The 25,346-nt window shown below is 38.0% G+C and overlaps 1 protein-coding gene across 2 annotated transcripts in view; it reads right to left on the bottom strand.

Moving 5' to 3' along the window:
- The window catches only part of Pls3 (plastin 3), a 92,178-nt gene extending 74,115 nt beyond the window's left edge, over positions 1–18,063 (bottom strand). For both annotated transcript variants that reach the window (XM_058571664.1, XM_046420841.2), the window contains exon 1: positions 17,933–18,063. The gene's annotated coding sequence lies outside the window, so the exon portion shown is untranslated. The remainder of the gene's footprint in view (positions 1–17,932) is intronic.
- Between the last annotated feature and the right edge of the window lie 7,283 nt (positions 18,064–25,346).

Here is a 25,346-nt window from a genome sequence, read left to right as displayed (position 1 = left end):
GGCCTTGTTTATGCAAGGAAAGCACTCTACCAACTGAGCTACATCCCCAGCCCCATAACAGGAATTTTTTAATGCCCTTGAAGAAAACCATATACAGTTGACAGTACATTGTTTTGAGGCCCTCCTACCAGATGAAACAAATATCAGGTTTGAAATTCCAGGTTTGTCTGTCCTATTTAATGTCTGTGACAATCATGAAGTTCAAGGCAGAAAACGAATGCATAAGCTATAACTGTGGTTACTTGGTATTATCTGCGAATCAGAAAAAAAAAAGACAACAGCACTCTGTACAACAAAAAGTCTGAGCACTGCTTGCATAAGTAATGGCAAATAGATATTGTTTTTAGGGCTTCTGCATACATGGATATTTCCACAGCTGCAGAACAAACTACTACAGAAGTACATGCTGTGCACAACATCTACAATTTAGTAAAGCTGGAAAGAATTTTATTTTTGTAAAAACTAAATGGGGTGTGGCTCATTTTCTTGCCAAAGGGCTATTTTATTCCAAGACACTGGTGTCTGCTGACCTTCATTTATAGGTTGAGCAATGTTCTATTTAAGTAAAAGTAACTCATAGTGGTCTCTTTTTTAGATGCAATAATTATTGCAAAGAAATAACAATGTTTAAATGTGATTTGTTCTTAGTTTAGATTTGATTATATTGGGTTATAATTGAATGTCTTTGTTCACACAAGGTTTAAATTTAGAAATTATTTTATGTTAAGAAAAAAGGGGGCTGGGGATATAGCTCAGTGGTTAAGTGCTTAAGTTGCATGCCTGAGGCCCTGGGTTCAATCCCCAGTACTCCCCCCCCACCGCACAAAACAGCTACATTTAGATTCATTTTCTATGCATAAGAATATTTTTAGGTTTCATGAAAACCAATATTACTTTTCTGTCTTTCTCTTCTACTACATTGCAGGAGTATGTTATCTATTTGTAGCATCTAACAGTCTTCATTCAACTTTTGTTAGTTGAATAGATGATGAAACCATTCACAGACTAAGGTTTTATTCATATTACCCCTTCAGTTAACTATTACTCCATGTGTACTTAGTACTATCTCAATATGTACTTAAGAATCTGGGGCACTTTTTAAAGTTTCCCTACGTTTACTCTATCAATGGCCTACAGGCTTTCTTTTATATAATTCTTATATATTTTAAGGTACTTAATCTGACATATCAATCTTCCTTTCATCCTGATGCAAATCTCTGGTTAGGGAAGTTTTTCCCCTTCTGCTAGCATCTATAAATATCTTCTATCTTGCTTTTTTCTGAGGGTCAACAAAAGCTGGAATGGTTTGATTTAGGATAAGATACCAAAATGCATGGGTTGGCTTGTGTTTTTGAATATGTAAATCTGTCAACAATTTTTTGTTATCTATATTTAATGATAACTTGACTATTTGTTTTTTAAATTATTATAAGATGAAATATAAAATTTTAACTATTCTTAACCACTTGCAAAAATGATTCAACTTTAGCTCTAAACTGGAGATGCACAAACGGCTTAAAATATTTGTTGAATATGCCAGTATCTGTCATAATTTCCTGATTTTGCTTTTGAAAACCTCCACCAGAGGGAATAATGGGAATCAAGTTTAAGATTAATGTTTTGGATTCACCCTTTTTAAAAACAATGTTTATTTTTTTAGTTGTAGTTGGACACAATATCTTTATTTTATTTATTTATTTTTATGTGGTGCCGAAGCTCAAACCCAGGGCCTCACACGTGCTAGGCGAGCACTCTACCACTGAGCCACATCTCAGAAATAATATTGATGTAATTTATTTATTTTTTTAATTTTTTTTAGCTGTAGTTGGACACAATGTCTTTATTTTTTATGGTGCTGAGGATTGAACCCAGTGCCTCACACATGTGAGGTGGGTGCTCCACCAATGAGCTACAGCCCCAGCCCGATAATACTGATGTAATTTATAACCCTCTACTTCCCCAGCATTTTAAGTTTTCACTATTTTCTTCTTTCTCCTATTTTTTCTCTAAAAGTATACTTTATAAACATCACATTTTTATTCTTTCTATTATTGTAGTAACACTGAAAAACTTGAAGCTTTCTCCCTTCCCCTCAAAAATCAGGAATCAACATTACCTATTTTATTTTATCTTTATTTAAGCTATATTTATTAGTGGCAATGAGTTTATAATGGTGTCTGTAACTTATTAAGAGTCATGTTTCCAATTTTCCTTTGAAGGAGAGCAAAGTTCTTTAGACTATTGGATGGCATATCCTCACAAAAGGATGACTTAAATGATAAACAGGTTTCTGAGCTAAGCAAAGAAGCTCTTTTATCCCAGAACATTGCCAAAATCCTCTATATTTACAATGAAAACAATGGAAAGCAATAGTTTCACAATGCCATTAAATAAAATAGAAATAAACTATTTTATTTATTTTTAATGGTGATACTTAGGTTTTGAATTAGAGGAAAGTAAAGAGGGCTGAGTGGAGCAGTGCACAGGACTCAGGAGGCTGAGGCAGGAGGATCTGAATTCAAGGACAGCCTCAGCAAGTTAGCAAGATATTGTCTCAAAATAAAAATGAAATAAAATTTAAAAAGGACTGGGATGTAGCTCAGTGGCAAAGCACCCCTGGATTTAATCCCAAGTACCAAAATAAAATGAAGAGGAGAATTATCTGTAGGATCATCTAAGACAATATTAACAAGCCTGTAAATGGGACCATTAAATTCTAAGAACAGTGAAAAGCAAGTGATATTATTCCCATATTTTAGATGGAGAAATTGATGTAGGGGGGTTAAGAAATCTCCCAGATACCAAAGCCATTGAAACTCACATTTTATGCTAAAATAATTCTATGAAACAGCACATACATGATCCGAGAGTGGGGGAGGGGAAGGGGAAGGGGACGAGTTGTTGAGTCAGGCAAACTTTAATGTTACTTCTGGATCATCATTGAATTCCCAGACCAACAGGGTCCTTAATAAGGCTGGTAAACTGGAAGAAGGATAAAAATACCAAGGAAGGATCTATGAAGCAGTATAGGATAAGTTTAGGCATGCAGTGTACAAGCCATTCAAATATACAAAAGGTTTGTTAAGTCACATGTTTGTAAGGTAGAGAGTCACCATAGGTACTGAAATCAGTCACAAAGTGGCATTATCAGAATTTTTACCACTATCAGACCTGTTTTTTTAATATTATTTAAGCAACCTAAATGAAATATAAAAGTTATTGAGTTTAGCTCAGAGCTTACTTAGTGACATCAAAGTAATTTAAGAAATCAATAGTGTAGGCATAGTGATACAGTCCTCTAAACCCAGAGACTTGGGAGGCTGAGGCAGGAGAATAGCAAGTTTGAGGCCAGCCTCAACAAGATGACAAGATTCTGTCTCCAAATAAAAAAGAGAAGGGGCTGGGATATAACTGAGTGGTAGAGTGCCCCTGGTTTCAATCCCTAGTACCCAAAACTCTCCCTGCAAAAAGAGACCAATAGTCTGAGATAAAAGGACCTATTAACAGTCACCTAACCAATTCCAGGATAAAGTCTTAAGGATACTGAATGTTTATGGGCACAAATAACCTTTGTATACTTGAACTGAGTTTTATAGCAACCTGAAATATAAAGGCTACTTAAAACAAATCTGTCCCGTCCCCCATTAATAGTTCCTTTTCAAAAAACAGAACTTCCTATGATTGTACACCCCCCGTACGGGGAGCCCATCAAAAATCCAGAAGAAGTATCAACTGTAACATGCAAATATTTTAATTTTCCAAATTCTGGCAAGTGTGTGACGTCCATCTGCCAAATATGGTTAGGTATCAATCCTCTAGGATTGACTCCAAGATTAACTTGTGGTAAAAAGGTCACACAATTTTGACATTGTTTTATTATTTGTCTAGCTTGTTCCTTAGTTATTTTAAAATGCTTTTGTAAAGTATTAGCATTGACATGGAACTTTTTATGAAAATTTATAGCTTCTTCTAGTGTAGAGAAAATATGTATGTCATGTGTAGTTTTATCTGCTAAATCATTGCCCAAACTAAGGGCTCCAGGCAATCCTGTATGTGCCCTGATATGTCCTATAAAGAATGGATCTTTTCTGTCCCAGATTAGACTTTGTATAGTGAAAAGCAAAGAGAAAACAGTAGAAGAAGGGGAAATCCTACCAGCATCTTCAAGAGATATTATAGCATTAACTACATACTGACTATCAGAAAATAAATTAAATACAGAATCTTTAAACATCACAAAAGCTTGTAAAACTGCATTAAGCTCTACCTTTTGAGCTGATTGTTTGGGTACTAAAAATGTAAAAGTTTGATCAGGGGTAACTACTGCTGCTGTACCATTATTTGACCCATCAGTGAATATATTTGGAGCATTCATGATAGGTGTTTTTCTTGTCATTTTTGGAAAAATTACAGGATGCAATGACCAAAAAGACAATAAAGGATTAGATGGTAAGTGGTTATCAAATGAAACATTAGATTTGCACATGATTATTGCCCAAGTATTTAACTCATTAGCTAACTCATCAATTTGATTCATAGTATATGGAGTAATAATTTTATTGGGAGAAATTCCAAACACTCCCTTTGCTGCTTTTATTCCTTTGAGTATTAATTGTCCTACAGCCTCAGGATACCTAGTAAGAATAGTGTTAGGAGAATAAGATAAATGTATCCATAATAATGGACCTTCTTGCCAAAATACTCCTGTAGGAATATTTTGTGTTGGTAGTACAATAAATAATAAAGGCAAACTTATATCAATTCTATCCAAATGCATATTTTCCATATATGTTTCAATGATTTTTAATGCCTTTCTTGCTTCAGGCGTTAACATTCGGGGTGAATTTGGATCTGATGGACCTTTTAGGAGATCAAATAAAGGTCCCAACTCTCCTGTTGGTATACCTAAATAAGGCCTTATCCAATTTATGTCTCCTAATAACTTTTGAAAGTCATTAAGTGATTTGAGTTGATCTACTCGTATTTGAATTTTTGGTGGACGGACCATGGTTGAGGATAATAGAACTCCTAAATAATTAATTGGAAAATTTAATTGTACTTTATCTATTGCTATCTCTAGAGTATAATTTTTTAATAAGTTTGTAAGTGTGGCATAACATTCTAGCAATGTGTTTTTATCTTTGTGTGCTAATAATACATCATCCATATAGTGAAATATTTGTAGTTCAGGATTTTGATTTCTAAGTGGCTGGATTACTTTGTTAACATAAATTTGACACATAGTTGGGCTGTTAGCCATCCCTTGAGGGAGTACTTTCCATTCATATCTCTGATCAGGACCTTCATGATTCAGTGCAGGGATAGTAAATGCAAAACGTGGACTATCCTCAGGATGAATTGGAATTGAAAAAAAAAACAATCTTTAATATCTATAACTAAAACATACCAGGTTTTTGGCAAAGCAGACAACTGAGGAATCCCTGATTGAGCAGGTCCCATAATAACCATCTCATTATTAATGGCTCTTAAATCTTGCAATAATCTCCATTTACCAGATTTCTTTTTGATGACAAAAATGGGAGTATTATGGGGAGATACAGAAGGTTGTATATGTCCTTCTGCTAATTGTTGTTTGACCAGGTCATGGGCTGCTTGTATCTTTTCTTTAGTCAGGGGCCACTGAGGAACCCATACTGGTCTTTCTGATTTCCAAGTAATTTTTATTGTCTCAGTGGCCCTTTCTGAAAATCCAACCCATGTCTGTCTGTTCCTTGATCTATTTGTATTGGTGCTGCTATACCTTGTTCTTGTTTTTCTAATCTTTTTCCTTTCCTAAAACCTTGTCTAGTCATAATAGTGGGTGCATTTTGGTTGATGTTATTTGTTAATGTCAAACCTAATTGATCTAGGACATCTCGTCCCCATAAATTTACGGGAAGATGATCCAATACATATGGCTGTATAGTTCCTTCACATCCTTCAGGATCCTTCCAATCTAATACCATTGCACTTCTATGGGGATTAGTTGCCACTCCTAGGCCTCGAAGCGTTTGAGTGGCTTGTTGTAATGGCCAATGTTTTGGCCATTCTTGACGAGAGATGATGCTAAGGTCTGCACCTGTATCCAGTAGCCCATTAAATTCATGTCCTTGAATATTTAGTTTTAGCATGGGGCGAGAATCTAAATTTAAAGAAAGCATAGCCCAATCTACACCTGTGGAGCCTAATCCCTTGGAACCTCTTTCTACAGTACGACTGGAAAATTTATCATGTAGGCTGGGTATTATTAGTAACTGTGCTATTCTATCTCCTGGTGAAATTACTGATATACCCTTTGGAGAACTGGCTATAATTTTTATTTCACCTTCATAATCGGGATCAATTACCCCAGGACTTATCATAAGTCCTTTTAGAGTAGAAGAGCTGCGTCCCAATAATAAGCCTACTGTTCCTTTGGGAAGAGGTCCTTTCACCCCTGTGGGAATGATTTGAACTCCCATCTCTGGAGTTAGTACTGCTCTGGCGGAGGCGCAGATGTCCAACCCTGCGCTCCCTCTGGTTTGTCTGATGAGGGATCTGATGGACAATGTGTCCTGGGCACTACCCTGATGGGGTTGCTGGGTTCCTCCAGTGCTCCGTATATTTGTGGTTTTGGGCCCCGGAGCATTGGGCCCCCCTGTCCGTTTTTTGGCAATGGAGCCCAATGCCTTTCTCCACGATATCGTGGATAAACACCTGGTCCTTGTTCGTTTTTTGATAATGGAGTACCCTCTATGGTGGTTTGAGAACGGCATTCATTAGCCCAATGTCTCCCTCTACGGCATCGTGGGCAAATACCTGGTATTCTACTCCTTTGATACCTAGTTTTGTTAAACCCTCCTCCAATGGGGCAATTCCTTTTAAAATGTCCTGTTTGTTCACAATTGTAGCATGTTCTTGGCCTGGCATCTAAAGCCTGTTTTACTGCAGCTGCCACAATTTGCCCTTGTTCATTAATGTCTCTGGCATCTAAAGCCTGTTTTACTGCAGCTGCCATGACTTGCTCTTGTTCATTAATGTCTCTACATAATTTAATATATGTGTTTAAATCTTCATGTTTCCATGGTCTAATGATATCTCTGCACCAACGATTTGCTTGCTCATAAGCCAGGTGTTTTAGTAATGGCATTGCTTGTTCTGTATTCCCAAAAACTCTGGTAGCTGTTTGAATAAGCCTATCTACAAATTCAGCATAAGGTTCATTAGCTCCTTGTATTACCTTAGATAATTGACCTTGTAAACCTCCATGTCCTTGTAAAGTCTTCCATGCCTTAATTGCATCTGCAGCAATTTGTGCGTATACGCCAGGATCATATGCAATTTGTTGCTGCTGATCCTCATAAGGTCCCTTTCCTAACAACATATCTAGATTTCTCTGAGGATAACCAGCTGCTGCATTTCGCCTAGCCGTCTCCTTGCAAAATTCCTCATTGGCAACCTTCCGTAACAGGTATTGTCCTCCATTTAGCACAGCTTTACACATATTAGCCCAATCTGCTGGCGTCATGTTCAAGTTGTTAATGGATTCGACCATGCTTACAGTGAAGGGTGCTTGAGGACCATAGGTTGTTACAGCCTCTTTTAGCTGCTTCACTGTTTTGAAATTTAAAACTTGGTAAAATCGCTGCCCTCCTGCCTCAAATACAGGGCATGTTAATATTTGAGACCTTGTCTCAGGATCCCAACTATCAACTGCGGGGGTTGGGGGCCTCCCAGCATATGGAGGTGGCACTGTTAGTTGGACACTTACGCCCTCTGGTGATAGAAAGGTGTTAGTAGCAGTCTCCTGTAGAGGTGGTGCTGTTGGTTGGACACTTACACCCTCTGGTGATAGAAAGGTGTTAGTAGCAGTCTCCTGTTGTAACTTTCCCCCTGATGGCTTTTTCTGTTTTACACTTTCTTTCTCTGTCTGACTAGCTTGAGAGGCCTTCTCTTTTACTTGAATCTTTTCCTCTATCTGACTAACTTGAGAGACCTTCTCTTTTACTTGAATCATTATGTCTTCTCCTTCCTCTACCATTGTCTGAACTGAAGGCTTTGGACTAAGCAAACAAGATACGAATGTCCACAATGGCAATGTGCCAACTGGCAGAGTCCCTGGGCTTTTCTTTTCTATTCTTTTTAAATCTTCACCATGATGGTTCCATTGTGATATATTTAACAACTCCTCCTTAAAAAGCCATGGGCTACATTTTTGTATTGTATCAACATATGCCCTGATTGTTCTTGATTTTACTGAGATGCCTCCTTCCTCTAACAATTTACTTAACACTCTTTCAGTTTGTTTTTTACTAATTTCTGATCCCGTATTTCTACTATAATACAACCCAACAAGATAACGCCTAACAAAACTGAAACTGAGTGAAACAAAATTGGAACAACACAAAATCATTATAATAGCCTCCTGAAATGTCCATCCGTCCTTTCTCCCTATCTGTTCCTCAGATGTAAGCAGTTTTTCTTCCATCTTACACATCTCCAGGGACAGGCAACTTAAAACAAAAGTGAAACAAAATAACAAAAGAAGAATCTTAAAATGGCTACCCATCCTCTCGCCCTGCCCTCAGGGGCGAGCAGTTCACTTACCCTCAGTCGCTCCCCGTGCGAGCCACCAAATGCCGCAGTCTGGCTGGGCACAATCAGGAGCCACTTGTCAAAAGAAACTAACTTTATTTTTAGAACCACACACGACAAACAAAATAGTCTCTCAGGAAAAACCCTCAGAGCCTCAACTGCCACCACCGGCTTTCCCCAAGCCTCTCTCTCCCACACAAGCTTCTCTCCACCTCCCACAATCCTCCTGCTCTTGAGGCCGATTGGCTGGGTCACGTGGGCGGAGCCAAAAAAGTCCCCCAATGAGCAGCTCCGTGGTCTGAAAGGGCAGGGAAACAGTCCAATGAGCATCACCGCAGAGGAGCCAATCAGCTAGATGTTGCTGGGGCCGAGGAGCCAATCAGCTAGATGTTGCTGGGGCTGCTGTGAGCCAATCATCAGCCAGCAGCTGGAAGTTTGCTGGCAGCTGGAAGTTTGCTGGGGCCCCTTTGGCTGTGGCTCTCAACAAAAAAACAGAACTTCCTATGATTGTACACCCCCACAGGCTTCTACTTCATCCTGCTGTGCACCTGTTAACTAAATCATAGGAAACCAAAATATTTCCAAGACATATACTTTACCCAAACCAGTTCCAGTTTAGAGTCATATATGAGATGATACACTACAGAAAGAATAGCCTATAGCGTTGTTTTATTTTTGGTTTTCCAGTGCCACTACTTGAAATCAAGGGTCAAAGATAGAGCCTTGAATGTTAGTTAGGCAAGGGCCCTCCCACTGAGCTAGACCCCCAGCCCAAGGCAATCTTTTTTTTTTTTTAAGTCAATGTTTAAATTTCTAGACTATCAAAGGCATTCATCTTTAAAACAATCTTGGCAATTTATCTTCTAAGAAATAAAGCTGCAAAATTATTTTTGCCCAAGGATATTCACAGAAACATTATTAATAAACTCTGGTAACAACTTACATATCCAACAACCCCAAATTAGTGAAATAAAAATTATGAAATATCCATTATAGAGCATACTATACAGTGACTGTTAAATATCTTTTAAAATGTTTAATTACTAGCTGGGCACAGTGACACATGCCTGTAATCCCGGCTGCTCAGGAGGCTGAGGCAGGAGGATTGCAATTTCAGTCAGCCTCAGCAACTTAGCAAGGCCCTAAGCAACTTGGGGAGACTCTGTCTCTAAATATAAAAAGGGTTGGGGGATATAGGTCAGTGGTTAAGTGCCCCTGGGTTCAATCCTTGGGACAAAAAAAGTTTAATTACTCAAAAACATATTATCAATGTAATAAATTAAAAGAACATGGGCTGGGGCTGTAACTCAGTGGTAGAGTGCTTGCCTAGCATGGGAGAGGCCCCTAGATTCAATCCTTAGCCCAAAAAAAAGAAGAAAGAAATCATATTGTATATATAGTTTGTGTATTATTCTCTTTTCTTTCTTGTGGTAGAGGTGGAATCCAAGGCCTCACACATGCTAAGCAAGTGCTTTACCACTGAGCTATATCCCCAACCTCCAATTTAAAAAAATACGTCCCTCAGTCCATGTGAAATAAATACATAAGATTATGAGCAGGTAGTATCATTATTTTCTTCTTTATAAACTCTTTTGTTTTACTCTAATTTTTATAATGATCATGTATTTTTTTAAATTTAAAGTGATTAAAAATATCTTAAATATTACTTAACATAATTTCCTAGTAGATTGACCAATTCATACATATTGATTAGAGCAATAAGATGTGTCCTAGTAACAATTTCATATCATTTTAACCTCTGGGCAAACACTTTTCAGTCTACAATAGTAATTTTCCCTGACCTGAAATACCAGCCTAAAAATATCAAAAAGAAGAATAAGTGGCAAAAATGGGAACACAAGCAAGTTAAGAAATACAGCATAAAAGCTTAAAAATTATACTTGTGTTGGCTGAGGGTGTAGCTTAGTGATAGAACATGTATTTAATATGCATGAGGCTCTGGGTTCCATCTCCAGCACTAAAAATTATACTCATCTATGAAAGACAGTGAATTATGCAAGTATCAATAGCAGAAATGTCAATCTAAGTGCAATACTACGTAATTAGAACATATGATTTACAACACAATAATGAATATTCAAATCTATCACACTGCTCTAACATTCTATTTTATAGAGGAAAAATTTTAATTTTATTTTTACATATTATATAATAATATAACTTTATATACCTATATACATATGCATACATATTCATGTACCTGCATCATAGTTTGAGAATCAAAGTTCTATTTTCAGTGAATGGGTTAAAATATTTAATTTTTTTTTCTATTAAATCTTTTAAACCAGAGATGAGAGAAATAAGAAATCAGACTTTACAAAAGAAAATGGTAATAGTATAATAAACCCACTCTTTAGAACTAGTTATATGATATCTGATATTTTCCAAAGTCATTTAAATCAGGGCTTTTGGCTTATTTCACTTTACTCAAAATCACTTGACCGATGTTTCAACAAATATTATCAAGTGGAATTTAAATTAACAAAATGTAAAGTAAAATAATGCAAAGAATTAGAGTTATAGAACCACTATATAATTGACAAGATGAAAATAAATATTGGAAATTAATTCCAAGTTAACAGTTTTGAGGATGGAGGTTGAAAATTACCTCAGAATTTATCCAGTTCAACATGTTTATTTTTTAAAAGAAAAGTTACATTAACTTCTCACATTTCCCATGTTATTCATGACTTACCATTAGAGATTATCTCTTCCTTTTGTGATTTTCCATACCTTCACCTTGTCCTTTTTTAGAATGCAATTATGAAGAGAAACACTTGATTTTTCGTAAGCATTTTTACACAATATGGGTAATTATAAAACTAAGAATGAAGTATGATAAGTCAATAGACTCTGTAATGATTACCAATGAAGAGCAAATCTGCTTAGTAGTTTATTAATAAGGGAAAAAATTACTGAGTTAATGGCTTTAAAAGGTGAGGGAAGAAATATAAAAAGTATACATGTAGAATTTGATTCTCTTGCCATCAACTACTTCTTAGTTTTCATTATGTTACGTCTTACTTTATTTTGCCTTTGTTTATAGAACTGGATGGCTGAAGAACATTTACAAAGTAAAAAAACATGGCATGACTTTTTTCGTCCAATGCTGGGAATGAAACTCAGGGTCTCATGCCTGCTAGGTAAGTGCTCTACCTCAGCCTCTCTGAAAACTTATTCAAGTGTTAGAGATGCTATGATATATTACTACAGTACTTTGAATTTATATAGCACCTGTCTGCTAAAGAGCCAAGGCTTCACATAGCTCACTTTCCTTTCAGCATTCCTGTGAAATGCATAGATTAGAAACAGATGGCTTAAAAATAAAGCACAATCCAGATATGACCACAGAGAACGTCAGTGATTTACTGAAGATGACCTATGTGTCCAGACTGCAGAGGACTAAATGACCCCGGATTCCACATCCAATGCCTTTTCCAATAAACAACACTACCTCTTTATTGAACACATTTCAGAGGCCAGCCTCACTAACTTTGTAAGACCCTTAGCAACTTAGTGAGGCCTTGTGTCAAAATAAAAAACCTGAAAGGACAAAATGGGCCAAAAAACTAAACAAACGCTTCTCCTAAGAAGAAACACAAATGACCAACACATATATTATTTAAAAAGTTCAACATCTTCAGCAATCAGGGAAATATAAATCAAAACCACTCTGAGATTTCATCTCACTCCAGTCAGAATAATACAATACAAATAATAACAAATGCTGGTGAGTACGTGGGGGAAAATAATACACTCATACTTTGTTGGTGGGACTGCAAATTAGTACAACCACTCTGGAAAGCAGTATGGAGATTCCTCCAAAAACTAGGGATGGAACCACCATATAACCCAGGAATCCCACTATTCAGTATATCCAAAATATCTAAAATCAGCATCATGATGAAAGCATATCAATGTTTATAGCTGTGCAATTCACAATAGCCAAGTTAAGGCACCATCTCAGATGCCCACCAACAGATGAATGGTAAAGAAAATGTGATATATATACACAATAGAGTTTTACTCAGTTATAAAGGTGAATGAATCATGTCATTTGCTTGTAAAAGGATGGATCTGGAGAAAATCATGCTAAGTGAAATGAGCCAGACCCAGAAAGTCAAGGGTTGAATATTTTCTCTCATATGCAGAAGCTAGACCTAAATAAGCAAGGTAGGGACATAGGGGAATCCCATGAAAATTGGAGACCAAGGGAGTAGAGGAAAGGGATTGTGAGGAAGGGAGGAGGGATGGGGAACCAGAATGGTGGAATGAAACTGACCAAACTATCATATGTACACATATGAATATACCACAGTGAATTTCATCTTTATGTATATCCATAATGCACTAATTAAAAATAAAATTATAGGTAAATAGAAGACAGACTGGTAGAATAGAGGAAAGGGAATGGGGGAAAGAGGAGAGGAGGAAAAGAGTAAGTGCTAGGGACTGAAACAGAGCAAATTAAATTCCATGCTTGTATAATTATGTCAAAATGAACCTTGATATTATGTATAACTAAAATGCACTAAAAGAAAGGATTAGAGATGTTGCTCAGTGGTAAAGTGTTGCTGGGTTCAATCTCCAGTGCCCAAAACAAAATAAAACAAAACCCCAGCCAACCAAAAAGTCCTTGAGCCAGTCCTCATTTCATAAATGTGAAAATGCTTGGTGTCTGCCACATGTATATACCCAATGTTAGTCATCAATAAAATAATTTTAAGTGACTTTCTCAAGGTCAAACTATGAGTCAGTGGCAGAGTCATGTATAGAATCTAGCTCCTCTGAGGCCAAGTCCAATATACCGCCCCTTAGCATTTTCATAAAACAGCAATTCTTCTTCGTCCCTAAAAATGGTTTATACTTAAATTTTTTGACTCCTAAAAATATAGCAAAATTCAATATTATTAAATTTATTGTGAGGGCTGGGGCTGTAGCTCAGTGGCAGAGTGCTTGCCTAGTATGTGTGAGGCACTGGGTTCGATTCTCAGCACCACATAAAAATAAAGGTGTTGGTCCATCTACTAAAATTTTTAAAAAATTTATGGTGAATAATTTGAAACTGTCTCACCTGTATAGCTAAAATAAATTGACTAAAGTATGATGACAACTTCTCCCAAGACCAATATATAACTAACTGAAAACAGTTAGTCATGACCACTGGTATCTAAACAAGCTTCCAACATTGTAATGCATCCAAAAAGCTTTCGAAACCTCCAAAAAATTGAACAAATTGGTTTATCACTCTCTAGAATAATTATAGACTCAAAACATGACCTATTTTCTTCTAACCCAAGTTTTATTATTTTCACAGATCAAATTTTTCCCCTCTGCATAACTTTGTATCAAAAGAAAAACTGTTATATGAATAAGTCACAAATGATTTCAAAAACAGATACCGAAACTGCACTGTATCGATAACATTCATGTTCAAATTTTATTTTATACCAGATACTTTTAGAATCTACACCACCAACAAAAAAGGTTTGCCATGTACATTCCACCTACATTATGCCAGATCAAATGAAAAAGCAGCCATGTCTTTATTATATGTGCTAAGAATATTATGTCAGTAAATTTTGCAGAAAGCCAAGCTGAAATAATGCTTAAAAGAATACAGAAGGGGACTTTCTTCTTTTTCCCTGTCAGCTTCACCAAACAGAATCACTTTAGTGCTCAAGCACCATGGTCAAGCTGTCCTTTCTTTTCAGCAACAGTCATACTGTTTGCCTAGGAGCAAAATTTCATTGGGTTTCTGATAATACCCTGGATACTGACATTCTGCCAGTATAAATAGTCCCGGTCAAGTCTAATGTGTGTATAACCACTGGTAGAAGAGACTTAATCTCACTCAAAATATTACTCAGTAGTTATAATTAATCCTTCTACCCCAAAAGCCATAAGTCTAGTCATTTTTAGCAATTGAATCTGAAGAGTATCAGACTAGAGACTTTGCACTCTTAATGTTGATCATCATGACCTAGCAGAATGTATTTGGCTCCCTACCCCAGGTAAAGAAAGCAGTTGACATCTGGCCAGGTTTAACAGTAGAAATTAAGAATTAGGCTCACTATCCTCTAACTTTATTAAAATTTGGGCTCAATTTGATTGTATCATTAAAACATGAAGTCAACAATATTGAGGGTGGTTTTGTGTGTTTGTGTGTTTAGTGCTGGGGATGGAAACCATGGTCTAATGTTTGCTAGACAAATGCTCTACCAATGAGCTCTTGGGGGTGGTTTTAAATGCATGGGAATCCCAAGGCAGTGAAATGCTGTGGACTAAAGCCTAATGATGATTCTTTTCTTTTTTGGTATAGGACATCAAACTCAGGGGCATTTTACCACTGAGCTACATCCCAGCCCTTTTTGAGACAGAGTCTTACCAAATTGCTTAGAGCTTAAGTTGCTGAGGATGGCCTTAAACTTGTGATCCTCCTGCCTCAGCCTCCCAATTGCTGGGATTACAGGCATGCCTCACTATGCCCTGCCAATGATTCCATATGGTTAGGATCTCATAACATTTAAAAAATAATTCTTGGGACTAGGAGTGTAGCTCAGTGATAGAGCACTAGACTGCTAGTAGGAGGCTCTAGGTTTGATCCCCAGTGCCAGAAAAAAAAAAAAAAAATCTTATCTCTCTACCACTGTAGCCTAGTGGGGTGGTAGTATCCCACTTTTTATATTTTAAGGTTAAACATTTATTAGCTCAATCTAAAATTATATTGTCATCTCATTTCCACTAGGGGGGGTCTATCCACCAGTGTAGTTAACTCTAGTAGTTCAGGTGCAGTTTAAATCCATTGCTAGTTAATCTGTGCCACAAGGCTAGCCTGAGGAACAGAACTCCGAGCTTTAAGGTAGCTTCAAGCTCAGAAATCCAGGCACAGAAACAAAATGAGTGGCCAATTCATTCAGAGGTTGCAACAGTAAACAAAAAGGGCTTGGAACAAAAAAAAATTACAAAGACAAAAAGCTCTTAAATAGTCTGTTTCATTTTTAGGACTTCTGCCCTAGTTTTAAGATGGAATGTGTATCAACTGGATCCCTTCTTGCAACTAAATAAAGCTTTCAAACTCTTGACCTCTAAGATTCCTCTGGTTGTTTCTATACTCTGCAATATATAATCTAAATAGCAAATTGCCACGTTTTCCCAGCAGCAAACTTAACTTGGGCCACTATAGGAAATAGTGGACAATATAGGAAAGTTGTTTAAAGTCCTCTCATTATTTTAACCAAACCGTGGCCAACCAAAACCCCAACCAAGTCTTATTTGTCAAATTTAGTGTGGACTGGTTTTGTGCATGATTTCTGATTCAATTAACTCCCTATCATAAATAACTGTATAATTAATTTTAGTCAAGGGCTTAGCTACCATCTTTAAGTAAATGCCCAATATAGAGAATGGTTCAATTAAAATATAGGACATGTCAGGAATAGGGACAGAGCCTTATTTTTTAACATTATCTTATGGGTATGGTCAATTCTAGCATTTAGGTGCAAAATGGGATATAAGTAAAAGGATACCTTTCCTAGAAAAAAAAATATATATATAGATATAGATATAGATATTTTAATTTACAAAAGCCATATGAGATTGTAGGGAGAAAATAGAGCTATGTCATGTCCCAGCACAAATATATTTTAAGTCTTTATTTTAAAAGTGGCTCCGGTCTTTACTTTGGATAAAATTGGAGCACCAAATTCCCTTTCTGTTTCTCGAATCCAAATCCAAGTAGAATTCCCTTGAGTCCCCCTCCCCCCTTTTTGTCGACATAGTTTCTGGAATAAGGGCCTCAGTCACTACATTCCACTTTTAAAGTCAAAAGATGTCATGTGACCATTACCCTAGGGGCATCAGAGACTTGGGGCACGTGATGCCAATTGGCATGTGTGGGATTTCGGCCACTGTTAGAAGTCACTGTAAAGTGCATCGCAGGGATCAAGTTTAGGTTCCCAAATACACTGTGACATCCAACTGGAGGAAAAACTTACTCTTCAGTAGTTTTTAATTTCACCTACGTTTCCAGCTTACAGTGGCCAGCCATGCTCCATTCTCCCTGCTTCTGCCTTGAATATGCCTGGCACCCCGAGCATCGCTTCTGTTTGATCCTAAATGGCGAGGCTCTCCAAGTCTGTTAATTTCAAGCTCGACCTTCTGCACCACTGGGGATGTAATGCAGTTCAAGTGAGAAGCAAGAAGCATCTCGAACGGGAAGTGTCAGGTGGTATTAACTCCACTCCACCTCTGGGGCTGGGACCAGCTCCTGCCTGGAGCCTGGCGGGCAGTAAGAACCACCAGCACATTAGAGCAGCCAGGGCGGCGACGGCAACTTTGCTACTGGCGAAAAGCCCTGGCGGGGGTGGTCGGCGTCCCCGGCCTTTCAGTAGAGCGCTTAAGTACAGCGGGTGGAGAAAAGTAAACACAGGCAAGTGCAGCTGAGCGGAGGAAGGGGCAGCATCATCCCCCTTCCACCAACCCTTAGGCTCACCCTCTAAGGCAGCCGGGAGAGGTCCCGGGCAGCTGCAGCCCTGACTGCGCGCTTTCCGCTGCAGAGCAGCTAGGAAGAGAGCACACTAGAGGCACCGGGTCCGAGGAGAGAAGAACTTCGGAAGGTACTGCCCTACTGGCCCAGAGATGTTCTGCTACTGAAAGAAAAAAAGTGCTTACTCATAGGGAGACGCGGTGAGATCGCGACGCTCTGGGTAATGGCAAGGAGGTGAAGCAAGCAGAAGGCAGGCAACGCGAGCCAGATTCCTTCCCCTGGCCACCGCACTCTGCCCCCCGCCCGGGCTCAGAGCCTCGGGGTCGGTGTAAAGCAGCTGGGTCAGCGAGGCGGGCGAGCGGGGGCTGGAGGCGTCGCGGGCTGCCGGCTCCGGGATTTCCTGAGTCCGGGCGAGAGGGAGGGGGGAATGGCAGGAGCTGGAGAAGGACAGCGGAGGGAAGTTAGTCCCTCGGTTTCCACTTCGGAGTTGCCGTGGCGGAAGGGAATCTGGGCAGTGGTTGGCGTCAAGGACTCCAGCCCGAGGTGGGCAACAAGTTTAAGAGCAACTAGAGAGAAAGCACTGTCTTCTATAGTGAAGAAATGCCTGCGCGGGTGGTGGTGGTGAATCCTCAGTCACTCCTACCCATCCCGGTTGCAAATGATCGCCTGGACGCCCAAAGGCAGAGACTGAAAATTCTCAGATCTTTCCCCCTTCTGCCCAAACACGGTTAGTCGGTGCAAGGCACGTTTCTACTGAGTTTACCGGAGATGCTCTCCCCAGGACCCACTCCAGCCCACGCCCAGGAAACCCGCTCTCCTAGTGCCCGCCAGTGCCTGCAAAGCACTTACGTAAAGTCGCAGAGTCCCAGGTCTGGCCCGACTGCCTCCGACCAACACTCAGACAACTTCTGCCCCTTGGAATCTTTGCGGCTGCTGTTCTAAAGCCAGCGCTCCCTCCCCTTCTGCCAGCCCCCTCCGCCCTTCGGCCGCCGCTATTGGCTCGGGTAGTACTAGCAGTCCGCTTGGGAACCAGGAAGGGGATTGGGCCACGAACCTGTCACATCAACTGGGTGGAGCATTGAGAGAGTAGGCACTGGGATGGGCACTCAGTAGGGATGGTAACTGTGACTCTGCGGCAGGGAGCAGAGACAGGTCTCTGGCGCTGGTTTCTTTCTTTCCTACCTGGGCTAAGAAGTTAGAAGTCTACAGTGCCTGACTTGAAGTATATGTTCAAAAAATCTTGTGGGAAAACCCAACTAAACAAATAAAAAATGAATAACTCATTTGTAAAAACTAAAAGGGCTGGGAATGTGACTCAGTGATAGGCAATTCTCAATACCACAAAAACAAAACAAAAAATCTTGTGGGAGAAATGAAAAGATGGGAATGCAGGAACAAGAGTTTGAACGTCAACTATTTAGGTCTGGGAGAGGGGACAGGCAATTTCTCATGGAATCGCGAAAAGAATCTTGGCTTGGCAAGAAACATTGCTTGTTTCATCTGCTCTGTTCAGGTGCTAACAACACCCAGAGAAACCCCACCAACAACCCTTTCTTTAAGAAATTAAGGGAGCGGGATAGGGAGGGCAAAGCCCTCATGCCCTTGGCTTCCAGCCAAATAAATTGTTGACCAGAATCACCTCTGTCTGCAAGGTTTGTCCATGTGGAAAGGAGTGAGAGGTGGAGGTGGGAGCGGGCAGTGGAAGCAACTTGGTTCTGTTCATTTGCACATGGGTTCAATTCTCATGAGTCTCCTTTCACCAGAGAAAATTTGGAGAGTGCTCCTGCTTCCCAGAGTATCATTTCTTCTCCTCTGCTCATGAGGTTGCCTCCTTGTCATAACTGACTCCTCCTTATCTGCATTCCAATCCTTTGGAATTGGAAAGGTCTAGAGAGAAGGCCAGAGTTGGGGGTATTCTGTAGGGTGGAGTCAAAGGAGCGGTTTGTGGGACAGCTGTAGAAGAAAATGTCTAAGCACTTTCCTGTTTCACAAAACTTTCCTGTTCCAGTCATAATCATTTTTGTTCTGGAAATGTGTGCTTGGAAAGTTTTGTGAAAACTTAAAATTGGTTCAATTAAGTTCCATTTTATATGCACCAGGAAAAATGCTAAATTGAGAGGTTTAAAAAATTGAATGTTCTTGTAAAAAAAAAGCCCTAACTTGATCTGCTATTATGAATTTCCTTAGAGAAATTAACCTGTAGTGAGTGCCAGGGCTTCTTAAGTGAGGGGTGGGGGAGTTCATACATTGCCTAAAGGCTAGACTAGCTGAGAAGGATTTGGCACTGGGAAAAAGCCTTGTTAAATATTAATTAATGATTAACCAACTGAAAGAACTTATGAAAGGTAAAAGAAGGTAAAAAAAAGAAATGAGAGGGTAATCATGCTTTCAGAAACATTAAATTTCTGTTATAAGAAATTTTGTACTGGGTCAGGTTTTGGTCAGCACAAAAATACTGACTTCAATATGTTGGTGTTGGATTGAACATGCAATACATTGCCATATGCATTTATAATAGGCTCCAAAATGAGATTTCTTACCTTCAATAATTGGCTTGGTGTTGTTTCTGGGATCCTTACACAAAATTTCTAGATTTTTCACCAGGGTACTTCAGTTTTCCATCTGCTTTATTTTCATTTTTATCTTTTGGTACTGGAGATTGAACCCAGAGCTAGTATATGCTAAGCAAGTGCTCTACCACTGTGCTACATTCCAGACTTTTTTTTTTTTTTGACAGGGGATCTCACTAAATTGCCCAGGCTGGCCTCAAATTTGCCATTCTTCTGCCTTGGCCTCCCACAACACACCTGGCTTAGTTAAATTCCATTTTAATGGAAGTGGGTTAGTCCATACTTCAAAACTGTAGGGTGTCCAGGTGATAGCACTACTTATCTCATCAGTAACTTTCCAACAGATAAAGCATGCCTTAAGCACAGAAGCACCAATTTGGATTCTAGTTGAGATTCCTGTTTAACAGGCCCAACAGTATAATCCAGGTAAAACGCCTTTGTAATGAGTACCATTAAAATACCCAACTTGATGTCACTAAACTACTTTTGTGTTGCCTGAAATCTAAAAAGACCCTTTCAAACTTTAGCATTTTGCTCTAGGAAAGGAGCCTCAGGCTCAAAGCTCTAGTTAGATTGCATTTCTTTGTGTCTTCCATGCATCAATTTAACACACTTAGGATCATTCACAAAGAGGCCAAAGTTGATAGTTTCCATAGCTATATAAAAAAAGACTATCACATGATTTTCAGGGTCCCCTCTGGCTGCTTATAGGCAGGTTATGGGCTCTAGTTCATCTTAACCTCACCTTGCATAGTGCCCAACACCTAGGAGTTCAGTAAATGTTTGTTGAAATAATGGTTATTTTATGGGTTTATTCTTGTAAAACAACAGCAGCAAAAAGCAGTACATAGGTCTCTCACAGACCCTGTGAATCAATAACCTAAGAGTCTTGGCCTTTTCTTTCCATCTCCAATTTTCAATCCCATTTGACTTTGTAATAAATAACTTAAAATCAGTATCACAAAATTTTGAAAGCATTTATTCTTATCTTTCTTGAATATCATAGGAAACTCCATTTTCCCCTTTAGATTTTCTCTGTCCAATTTACCTTTCTAACTCCCTTTCCACAATCATATTCCCTTTCTCTTGGCTCTTTTTTTCTATTGCTTTTCCCAATGCTCTCCCCAAGCCAGTTCAAAATTTATGAAATGCATACAGTCTGAGTTTTTTCTAGAAACTTTCTTAGAGTAAGTTGTCATTTTCTTTCTTTTGTTCCTTCTTTTTTTTTTCCCCTTGTACCAGGGATTTTTGAGACAGGGTCTCGATAAATTGCTGAGGCTAGATTTGAACTTGTGATCCTCCTGCCTCAGGCACAGGAGCCACTGGGATTACAGGTGTGCACCAGCCACCACACCTGGCTCCTTTGTTCTTTCTTTCATTGTTATTCATTTATTTATTGCAGTACTGGGGATTGCAATAAATAAATGAATAACAACACTCTGCCACTGAGCTCTAATCCCCAGCCTTTGTTATTTTTTATTTTGAGACAGGGTTTTGCTAAATTGCCTGGGCTGGCCTGGAACTTGCCATCCTCCTGCCTCAATCTCCCAAATTGTTGGAATTACAGGTGTGGGCTACCACTTGTGGCTGTCAGTTTCTTTTTAATCTATTTTTAAAAACCTTTCTGGGGGCTGGGATTGTTTTCAGTGGTAGAGCGCTTGCTGAGCACATGGGAGGCACTGGGTTCAATCCCCAGCACCACACACACACAAAAAAAAAACCCTTAAAAAAATAAAGTTATTGTGTCCATCTACAACTAAAAATATTAAAAAAAAAACCCTTCTGGGCTGGGTGCAGTGGCTCAGGTGTAGTTCTCCATTGACTCAGGAGGCTGAGGCCAGGGGATAGTTAATTCAAGGCCAGTCTCATCAATTTAGTGAGATCCTGTCTCAAAATAAAAAAATAAAAAGAGCTGTGAATCTAGCTCAGTGGTAAAGTGCCCCTGGATTCAATCTCCAGTACAAAAACAAATAAATAAATAAAACAGGAAAACCTTTTGGGGACAGGTATGTAGCTCAGTGGCAAAGTGCTTGCTTAGCATTCTTGAGTCCCTGGGTTCAATCCTCAGCTAGGCTAAATAAATAAATAAGAATGAAATATAAACATTTTTAAAAAGTAATTTGCTGCACAAACTTTATATAATAGAAGTAAGGAATAATTTAAAGAATCTTGACTGATTTAATGCTGAATCATTTTTCTAACTCATCTGTTTTATCAGTGTCTAAATGTGGAATTATACAGGGAAGTGATATTGTTACATTGTGTGCATGTTTGAATATGTCACAACAAATTTCATCATTTGCACCAATAAAAATGTGAAAAAATAAATATAGAATTGCATACTAATCTGTTTTGTTTCTTATTTTATCAATTTGCCTCTAAGAACTCATTTATTTTTTCTTTCATCTTATAGCTTATATGATAATTATATTCCATGTTAAAGTATTGAATCAATCCTTTAGTCTTCTTTTTATTAACATATTGTGACATGAATTTTTAGAAAATTATTTTATAATTACAATATTAGGCATTGAGGAAATCTTAGTAGATCTGGAAATTCTTAAATTTTTTTCAACCAGAGAATAAAAATTAGAACAGTTATCTCCATTGTTTAGTAAATGTAGAATATTTTTCATGTTTATAACTCAAAATATATACCAGCATAGTACATGAATGCTAATTCCTTTAATGGACATTTGGCAAACACTTTTCAAACATCCAAGGTTATTATGGGTCAATTACTTTACAAACCCATTGTCATAAAAAAGTTACTGTGGCATGTCCAAGGTTACTTTAGATTTTCAATTGTTGAAAAATTAAGATTTAAAGACAAAATTAATTGGAATATATTTATTAGGATTAGGACATATTTAATCAACATCAAATTAGATCCATTTATGTAGATCCAATGAAGGTCACTACCATCATTGGAAATGCTTAAAACAAATGCATTTCCCTGATTTTGCTGTCTATTAAATTTATAATTAATCAACAATATTCTTTTAAGAGCCTATTAGGTTCTAGTATTCAATTAAGTATTATAAGCAGGATAGAAAAAATATGGTCTCAATACACAAAGAATTAATAGTCTAATACTAATTCAAATAGCAAAATCAACACAACTAAAATCATTGTAAACAATTTAAGATCGAATATATAAGGGGTGCTGTGAGAACTCTGAAAAGAATGAAAATGATAGGCTGAAGTAGAGAAGACATCCTTTGTACAGTGGGATTCAAGGAGGCTTGAAAGAAATGGGTAAATTTTTAAAAGACTAAGTAGAAATGTAAAACATGCCATTCCTGGGAAAAAAACAAAAGGGGCAAGTTTTAGGTGAGTTTCTGAAATTGGGCTTCTTTTCTAGACTTCTATTTCTCTGTATGCAAAACAAAAGCTGAGAATTTGCTTAAAATAAAGATCCAGTGATAACATCAATTGGAAAGGTTACTCGAGATCTCATCTATTTAAATCATTTAAAAGATAAAATACAGGGGCTGGAGCTGGGGCTCTGCGATAGAGCACTTGCCTGGCATGTTTGAGGCACCAGGTTTGATTCTAAACACCACATATAAATAAATTAAATAAAGGTCTATCAACAACTAAAAAATATTTTTTAAAAAAGATAAAATACAGTAGGCCATCAGCCCTCTCCATCCATTGGATTCAGTCAACCACAGATAAAAAATATGAAAATGAAAAATAAAAGAGTGTCTCTATTGAACATGTACAGACTTTTCTTGTCATTGTTTCCTAAAAAATACAGTATAACAACTATTAACAGAGCATTTACAGTGTATTGGGTATTATAAAACATCTAGAGATAAAGGATATGCAGGTTATATGCAAATATTGTGGGCCATTTTGTATAGGGGACTTTTATATAAAGGATTTTGTTATTTGCAGGAGGCCTGGAACCAATTCCATTGTGGATACAGAGGGAGAACTATGTATTTATTAAACTTACTTTAGTGATTAAAGACTTGTGACTTTATAGTATTTTAACTACAAGTCACAGAAAATTTTGCTTTTGGCTACAGTAATTTTGACAGTTACTTTCTTTATAGCCTATTAATCCCCACCTCTCCTATGAGATCTATGTAACCAATTGACACACATCACTTTTGTTTGTATTTATTAATGGAACCCAGAGCCTTGTGTGTGTTAGGCAAGTACTCTACAAACTAAGCAACATCCTCAGTCCCACACATTGCATTTTGCTTCTTGAATAAATATAAACATGCCTGAAACTTACAGGAATGTAAAGGTAGGTGAGTGTAACAGCTCAAACACATCTTGATTTTATCCTTTTGTATGTCTTGGATATAAGGTACTCATTTTGATGATATCTTTAATTTAAATCTTTGTCAGAATGTAATTTCAAATATTGGGTATTTCTGATGAGAAGGTTCTGTTGAAGATATACTAAAGACCCTTCAGGATAAATTACAGAGCACATTTAAAAATAGAACAGATTATCCATGATTCTCCACACCATTAACCAGGAAGAAACAGTCATGTCCAGTCTACTATGTTAGAATAGATTTTGGTGAACTTAGGAGTGTCTGCCAGAGAGAGAGAGAGAGAGAGAGAGAGAGAGAGAGAGAGAGAGAAAGCATATAATCACATTTTTAAATGCTATTACTATTTATTCTTCAAAGAATGGTCATGGTTAAATATTTGAGTCTGTGTCTACTGAATATGCAAAATGTGACTTTAAAAGGAGATTGACAGCACTATAGCATGGATGAACCTTGAAAACATTATGCTAACTGAAAGAAGCCATTTACAAAAGACCTCAGATTGTACGATTCCATTTATATGAAAAGTACAAAAAGAGAAAATCTGAAGAGACAGAAAGTAAATTAATGGTTGCTAGGGACTGGAAAGGAGAAGAGTTGGAGAAAACCAGGGAGTCACTGCTAATGGGTGTGGGGTTCTTTTGTGGGGGGGGTAATGGAAATCTAAAATAGATTGTTTGGTATTTGTACAACTTTATGAATCAACTAAAAGCTATTGAATCATACCATTTTGGTTATTTACTTATTTGTAGAACTGAAGATTGAACACAGTGGCTGTCTTCCACTGAGCTGTATCCCCAGCCCTTTTATCTATTTTTTATTTCGAGACAGTGTCTCACAAAATTACCCGGACTGGTCTCAAACTTCTTGTCTTCCTACCTCAGCCTCTAGAGTAGCTGGCATTACAGGAGTTATCATCTTGTCCATCTTTTTTGTTGTTGTTGTTGTTTCTTTTTAGGAGCTGGGAGCCTGGGGAATGCAAAGTGCTCACTCTACCATTGAATTGAACCATTTAAATGAATGAACTGTATGGTATGTGAATTATATCTTAATAAGGCTATTACTTTAAAAAAAAAAACCCTGAGATTGACAGAATTAAGCTGCTCAAGCACATGGAAAACCATATTAATGTGGATATGTATGATGGCAGAAATAAATTAGAGAAAGCATCTATAACTGCAGAAAATGAACTAAACTCATAGAAGTCAAAAGCAATAAGAGCGGGGCATGGTGGGGCATACCTGTAATCCCAGTGGCTCTGGAGGCTGAGGCAGGAGGATTGCGATTTCAAAGCCAGCCTGAGCAAAAGCGAGGCGCTAAGCAACTCAGTGAGACCCTGTGTCTAAATAAAACACGAAATTGGGATGGGATGTGATTCAGTGGTTGAGTGCTCTT

This window comes from Marmota monax, unplaced genomic scaffold, assembly GCF_021218885.2.
Source record: "Marmota monax isolate L192 unplaced genomic scaffold, Marmota_monax_Labrador192_F-V1.1 WCK01_AAM20220418_F8-fsc00050, whole genome shotgun sequence".
Lineage (NCBI taxonomy): Eukaryota > Metazoa > Chordata > Mammalia > Rodentia > Sciuridae > Marmota > Marmota monax.
The sequence above is the reverse complement of the archived record's forward strand: the minus strand, read 5'-3'. Positions and strand labels throughout refer to the sequence as shown.